Source organism: Sminthopsis crassicaudata, chromosome 2, assembly GCF_048593235.1.
Source record: "Sminthopsis crassicaudata isolate SCR6 chromosome 2, ASM4859323v1, whole genome shotgun sequence".
NCBI classification, from domain to species: Eukaryota; Metazoa; Chordata; class Mammalia; order Dasyuromorphia; family Dasyuridae; genus Sminthopsis; species Sminthopsis crassicaudata.
The window spans coordinates 629,075,665-629,083,427 of record NC_133618.1 but is presented as its reverse complement, the minus strand read 5'-3'; the positions used below and the strand labels follow the sequence as shown (position 1 = coordinate 629,083,427).

The window sequence follows — 7,763 nt, the reverse complement described above, 5'->3', positions numbered from 1 at the left end:
TATGTATCTATATGCCAGTTAATTTTCTTGCTCATTCTTAACCCTTTGCATTTACAGGAGCCCTCGATATTATACCACTGTGTCAGCTATGCTCATCTCTTGAGCCTAAAAAAAAGACCCTTAAGTCTCTGGTCTTTGACTTGTGTTCAGAATGGGGAGGAGGGGAGAAAGGATCATTGATGTAATGCTAAAGAGACCTTCAAGGTCATCTGGCCCAGTTCCCTCACTTTACCTATGTACAAATGCAGGAGCCAAGGGATTGTGACTTTCCTAATGCACCCCAGTGGCAGAGGGAGGACCTCTCCTCTTGGGCTATGTGGGTAAGCATGTCTGCCTCTACCATAAGGAAGCCATTAATGGCTCATAGAGTAGGGAAGAGAAGGGTGGGAAGAAAAAGAGCAAAAATCTTCATTGAAAGAGTAAAAATCTTCACTGAACATGTATTTTATAGGCCAGTGCAAAGGTGTGATCCCTCCCCAAGCTATCAGTTCACCAGAGTTTGAGCCAAGTGGTTCATCTTAAAGGTAACTCTCTCCTTCATGAAAACTATCTCGGAAGGAGAGAGGTAGTTTGGGGGTTAACCCCAATCATCTACACGCTGTGTTTTGGCCCTTTAGCCAGTTGCCAAGTAATAATGTCTATTCTCTATAGCAAGAGTTCTTAACCTCTTCTATATAGTAACCCCTTTGGGCAGACTAAGGCCCATGGATCCCTTCTTGGAATAATGTTTGTCTCCTATATTCATAGTTGAAGAAAATGTTAAATTTTACCTAGAGATTAGTAAAAAAATAAAGACGTTCATATTCTCTCCCAATCAAGTTCATGGACTTCCTGAAATCTGTCCAATGAACTCTTTGGGACATTCATGAACCTCAGATTAAGAAGCTCTGTAGGGAAATTGTTTCTCAAATCTTATCAGGTTGACTGGAGCCACTTCAGTGATGATCTTTTAGGCCCCAAATCCCAAAGGCTAAGCTCCCATCAACTTGAATGGAGAACCATCTCCCTTGTTCATCCCCCTACAAATGAACAGAATTAAGTTCAGGTTTAAACTTTCTGTGAACCAACATTCTAACCTTCTATGACCTATCTTTTAAGTTTCTTTCAGCCCTACCATTCTATGTTCTATGTTCCAAGGTCCCTTTCAGATCTCCAGAACTGAATTCATGGAACAGAGGACATCTGCTTCTACCTAGTGGAGAGAACTCTTAAGTATGCTCTCCCCTGCTGGGTTCTCTCAGTTCCAGCTTAAAGCCTCCTATAAGCTTTTGGACAGTTGTTAGAAGATGATGGCAACCACAGGCCGGCCGGTGCTGACCTTCCTGGGCCAGGGCCGCGCGTTAGTTGGGCGGACATTCTTAAGCAGCTCTTCAGTGGAGGGCATCGAAGAGGGATCGGCCCGCATGTGGAAGATGCTCACTTTCGGTCTCGCGCTCCCCGGCGTGATGGTCAGTATGGTAAACTGCTACTTGAAATCAAAGGATCATCCCAAGAGACACAAGTTCGTCCCGTACAGCCACCTCCGAATCCGGACCAAGGCCTTCCCCTGGGGAGATGGTAACCACACTCTTTTTCATAACAGACGAGTCAATCCTCTGCCGACTGGTTATGAAGATGAGTAAGGAAAATCTCACCACTCTCTACTCTAGGACTGGAACCCGCAGCAGCGATGTAGACCACCACTTCCTCTGTGGGGATCCAGCTTTCCTTTCCTAGTATCAAGCGATGAAAAATAATGCTGATTTTCTATCATGGTGCTTGTTATAGGAATGGCTTAAATAAATAATTCTTAGACTATGGTGAGGTGTCAAATTAAATCAAAACTAAATTCAGGAAATTCACACTGATAGAGTCATTTCTGAGCATCGGGGTTCCCTCTCTAGTGCATTGGGATACAGTTTGTCATAACCAACTCATGCCATATGTGCAGTCAATGATAAATCCTCCTTATGCCAGATTACTCCTTGGGTCTTTGTAGGTTAAATTGAAGGAGCTAACACAGAAGCTAATGAGTCCCAAAGCTAAGTTCTTATGATTTTTTGCACCCCTCCTCAAAAAAAGAAAGTGAGGAATAGAATGATCTCCAGTTTTACAAATAAAGGGGTCCTTGGGTCCTTCCCTCTGTCCTATAACAATTTCAAAAAAATCTTCTCCCACAAAATCCCTGTGGAAAAAACCAAATTTGCCCTAAGATGGTAAATTCCATATGGACTCATTGATTATCTTGAAGTTAATGCTGTCCAAATATCCTTAAGGAATGAAAGCTATGAGTATGATTTAGCTATTTACATATAAACCTATCAGGATCAAGTTGGCTTGGTCAGGCTTTATTGACTGATACATTGGAAGGAATCTTAAACTTTAATCTGTAACCAGTAAGGATCAAAAGGGTTAAGGATAAGTTAGGAAACCCCTGCTATGAAAGCGGAAATTTGCAGAAAAAGGAGAAGCAGAAACCATTGGCAGGGCTAGGCAGAGACACTCTGAGCAATCTGAGGAATGATCGGTTCTCAGAAAATCTAAATCCTCTTCATGCTGTCAAGGACTAATCTTTCCGACCTGAAAGGGAGAGAATGCATTGTCATTTCTGGCCCTAGCTGTGGCTCTTAGAATGGAATTTTCTCCCTTTGTGCAGGAAAAGCTCCTGGCGCCTGTTCTTTTTAAGTTAATGGTCTTTTAATCCATCATGGATCTAATAATATCTTGACCATCCCCTTCACAGAAAGTTTGAAGTTATTCTCTTCTACTCTGGAAATGAACAAATCTGAATACTTCTATAAAAATAAACTAAAAAAGCAATTGTTTCATGGATTCCCAATTGTTTTCCTTCTCTATTCTCAACTCCCAGATGCTCAAATTGTCTTTGTGTATCTCTTCTCCCATTTAGAGTTGCCTTCATTTCTTCCCTTGTTCACTTTTCAACTCTTATTTTCAACCTTCTTACTCAACTGAAATTTCATTCTCCAGTGTTACCAACTATCTCGTATTTGCTAAATCTAATAATCTTTTTTCAGGCACTCTTCTTGAACTCTAGCCCTCTGCTAAGATCCAGTTCTACATTAAGTACCTGTTGAACCCATTGGATGCCTCTTAGGTCATATGGGACAACGAAATCAATATGATGGAAACCTTTTCCCCCCATTAAGCGTCTCTCTCTTCCTGACTTCCCTTTTGCTGTTGAGAGCATCCACAGTTCTTCTGACCATACAGATTCTCAACCTCAAAGCCATCCTCTACTCTTCTCTCTCCCCCATCCAATCAGTCACCAAGATCATTCACTGCATTCTTGGCCGCTGTTGGTCATGTTATTTTTTGTCTTGCCACTGGACTTTGCTGACTGTGGAAGAAAGAGTAAGGCAGACAACTTTGTGCAATTTTGCCTCACTTAAGTCCAATTCATGGGCAAGTCATCACCTGGAATGTCATTGATCCTCTTCCAAAACAAAGCAGGAACATGTCCACAGATAAATAGGAAAGGGGCTATGGAACAAGCATTTATAAGTGGCCTACTATATGCTAAATGTCATCCTTAAGCCTTCCACATATATCATTTTGAATGAGATGAGGTGAGATCTTTCAAGACAGTTGTGAAAATAGAGTAAGGCTTCATCTACTTCAGAGTTGGAGTAGGCCTGAAGGACTTTGAGGATTGAGTCAAGGGCATACTTAAGTCCCCTTCCTGCTATCCTCCCATGACATCATTTCCTCCCTATTTCAGTCAAATATGGGCAACTATGTACTTATTGGTCAAGTTGAATTCGTGGGTAGATCTCGAGTTTAGAATGTAAGCTCCTCAGCCAATGAGGATGAGAGTCAGTGGAGGGAGGGGGTATTTCCTTTAGGGATTAAAAGTGTTAACCTTGCCCCAGAAGGTGCTTCCTCCCTTTGATTGTCTGCTCTAGGGATTGGATTCCCTTCTCAGGAGAATGTGAAATAAACTTTGCTTTGCTCCTAGAGATCTCTCCAGCTTTTTTTAAATGGTGACCCCTCACCATTTCTGTACCACACAGTTTGATAGTGCATGTAAGAGATGTTGTTAAAATTTTTTTAAAGGCATTAGAGGGGAACAGTGACACTGGAAGGAATCACTTAGATCTTTTTTTGTATCACTTGAATCTTGAAAACACTTGGAGTTCTAAGACAGAAGCAAAAAAGAAAAGGACTTCAGGCCTGGATAAGAGATTATTACTTATAGACCAAGGCAAAGAGCCAAGAGGTGGAATATAGTACATGAGCAGCAAGAAGATTGGTTGAGCTAGAAAATATAGGCTAGTATATAATATACATAGAGCACATATATACAGAGGTTAAAAAAAACCCAAAAACAAAACTATATCTTTTCATCCAGACCACAACTGAAATGAAAAAAATTAAAACTAATCTGATAGCCTCCTTTTATGGCCATTTATTTGGATCTAAGAACTTACTGTTCAGTTTCCCAATGGGGTCTTTAGTTTTTAAGCTGATCTTCCCAAGAGAAGCTCTTATCACACAGGAGACTTACTTTTAAAAGTTGGGGCACTTTGCATGATGAGCCTGACCCCAAAGAGGGCCCCCGGAAGAGAAATGGATGTTGGAAAAAAGGACCAAAGGACTGAGGACATTCAATCTGCTAAAAAAGAAAGCTTTGGGTTGGACATGGTTATCTATCCATCCAGGACCATCCATAGAAGAGCAATAGGGCCAGGGGTGGAGGAGATGAAGTCTGGAGGAGAATGCTCCATATTAGGAAAAAGCTCACGAAAAGGGCAGTTCCAAAGTGGATTGGGCTGCCTCTGTGAGGGAGGGAGTTCCCAATTACTGAGAATCTTCAAGTTGAGGCTTGGATGAGGTTGTTGTTTTTTTTTAGGAAAATCGTTGATCATTTCGGTTCAGGTGTGGTTTGGACCACGTGAGGTCCCTCCCCGCTCTGAGAATGTGTGAGTCTGTGAAGTAAAAGTTCGACTTAACTCATAAAAGATTGAGTGCTGTTTATAGAAGTTACCTTTGAAAAAAAAATCCCCTTTCACCTAGTTAATGAGTTGCTGGGGAAACAGATCAAAGGGCTAAAGATTGATTAGGGTTTGTACTCAGATAAAGAAGTTAGTGAAACTCCTCTCTCTTGCAAATTCTGTGCCAGCCAGTTTAACTCCTTCCCACAGACACTCCTTGACACACGTCCCAAGAATCCCCAGAACTTGAGCTCTTTCGAGACCATGGGCAATGAAGTCTTGTTGATTGTTCACAATAAATGACAGGCGTACAGACTCTTTGCAAACAAAAGTGTAAACTGAATAAGCAAACAGAATTAGAGAAGATATTGATCATATTAAAGACAATTTTGCTGAAAGGTAAGTATGTGAGTCATTGTTTATTTAAGATGAAATTATACATTCCCCATTCCTGGTGTGCCATCCACATCCTGTGGGTTCTGTAAGACTTGGGCCTTGGTTTTGGCCTTTCGTCGTAACTGCAGTTTTTAGGCCAGGGCGTGGCTTAATAAATGCTGACTGACTAACTGAAGATGAAGAATGAAACATAAACATTTTTGGACGGGGTCAAGGTGAGAATTTGTTTTGTCTGATACATATTTGTTAAAAAGGTTTTCAGTAGGCAGAGAGGAAAGAGGAAAGGAAAGGAAATAAAGGCTTGCTAACTTTAGAAAGTTTAATAGCATTATCTCGGGTAAACTTTAGCTTAAAAAAACCCACACAAATAAACTAAGCTTTAGCTGTATCCAATAGTTAATTGCCAGGAGAAAATATAGACAGAAGGGAGATGAATTAAGGTTCATCAAAGGGAGAAGGTACATAGACACATACACAGAATTCTGGGAATAGAAGTGGATGCTACAACTTAGATAATCCAGGAATAAAAGCTTCCTTTTTCAGGGTCCCCTTAGATCATGCATGCTTGCAGGTTAAATAGAAAAGATTGATGCTTTGAGGTTTTTAGAAAGAGCAAAGGAAAGCTAGCTACCTCCAAAAATAAACTCAGAGGTGATGGCAGGAGTCCACCAGCAAGCCCACCTTATGGAGAGAGAAAGAACAAGAGTACGGAAATGTATCCCGAGGCCCTTTTCTGAGCTAGGAAACACACACACACACACACACACACACACACACACACACACACACACACACCCTCCCCAGTCTTCACCCCCTCCCCAGATGACAAAACATAAACTCACTGAACAAGTTGCCCCCATTCAGTTTTTATCTATTTTTCCAAACGCAGAAATTTTCAGCATCCCTTCACTTTTCCCATGGTAGGCCGGTTATCAGAAGTACTCCTTGTGATATTCCCCTCTCTTTTTCAGTCTGGCCCCACAAACATTTGTTTCTTCTCTACACAAACAAGTTACTGCCAAACATTGCTATTGAACAGGTAGGTTTCTTCTACTGGGGCAGAACAGACTGTGTGTGGAAGGCCGAGGTCGCCTGTGGGGACATTCTGTAGACAGTATTCTGCCAAATTCTGTTCTGGGAACCACAGAGTGACCTTGCATTCTTTAACTGGGGCCTAATTTCTTTCCATTTTGTTCTGAATTGGCAGAAGAGTTTAGAACTGTTGATTCATGTTGTATGCCTTTAAAAAGAATTTTTTTTTAAGTAACAAGCATTTGTTTTCTTTCCCTCCCACTTCCTTCCCATTCCCAATACTGAGGGGGAAAAGAAAAGAAAAACAAAAGACTTATAATATGCAGCATCAAGCAAAAACAAATTCCCATAATATATGTCAAAAAATGTCTCACTCTACTTGTCCATCCATTCTCTCAATAGATAGATCTTATTCTTTGTTCTTCCAACTATATCACTCTTTATGTCTAAATCATGAACCCATTTTGATTTTATCTTAGTATGGGTATTAGGTGTGGGTCAATACCTGGCTTCTGCCATACAATTTTCCAATTTTCCCAGAATTTTTGTCAGATAATGAGTTCTTATCTCAAAAGTTGGGGTCTTTGGGTTTATCAAACACTAGATTATTATAGTCATTGTCTTGTGAACCTATCCCACTGATCAACTCTCTGTTTCTTAGGCAGTACCAAATGATTTTAGTGAATGCTGATATATAATATAGTTTTAAGTTCTGGTACAGTTAAGACACATTTATTTTTTTTTTCCATTAATTCCCTTGAAATTCTTGACATTTTGTTCTTCCAGATGAACTCTCATTTTTTATCATCAGTCCTCTGACATTATGGTTAGTCATTTCATTGATCTGAAGTCATAGTCTTTCAAAACTACGTTTTTACAATGTTGTTCTAGAACACATTGTTCTTCTAGTTTGTTCACTTTATTCCACACTGATTCATCCAAAATCATCTAGGCTTTTCTGAAAGGGATCTCTTTGTCCTTTCTAATAATGTGTAATATTATACAATTACATTTCTGTCCAATATGTTCCACCAATTGACCTTTCTCTTTTTTAACAGACATCAAATAATTGTGATTATTACTGCTTAGTAATACAATTTGAGATATGGTATTGCTAAGGTTCCTTTCTTCCTACTGTTTTTCATTAGTGAAATTCTTGACTTTCTGTTACTCCAGATGAATTTCATTATTACTTTTCCTAGTTACATAAAATTATATATTGGTGGCTTGATTTGTATGGCACTGAATAGGCAAATTAATTTAGGAAGTATTATCATTTTTATTATATTGGCTTAGCCTACCCACAAGCAATTAATATTTCTCCCAATTATTTAGCTCTGTTTCTATTACCACAAAAAATGGTTTGTTGTTGTATTGACATTGTTCCTCTGTGCATCTTGATAA

General features: G+C 39.8%; 1 pseudogene; it reads left to right on the top strand.

Annotated features, from left to right (window-relative positions):
- Positions 1 to 1,286: 1,286 nt before the first annotated feature.
- LOC141553010 (cytochrome c oxidase subunit 6A1, mitochondrial pseudogene) lies at positions 1,287 to 1,622 on the top strand (annotated as a pseudogene).
- Positions 1,623 to 7,763: the final 6,141 nt, after the last annotated feature.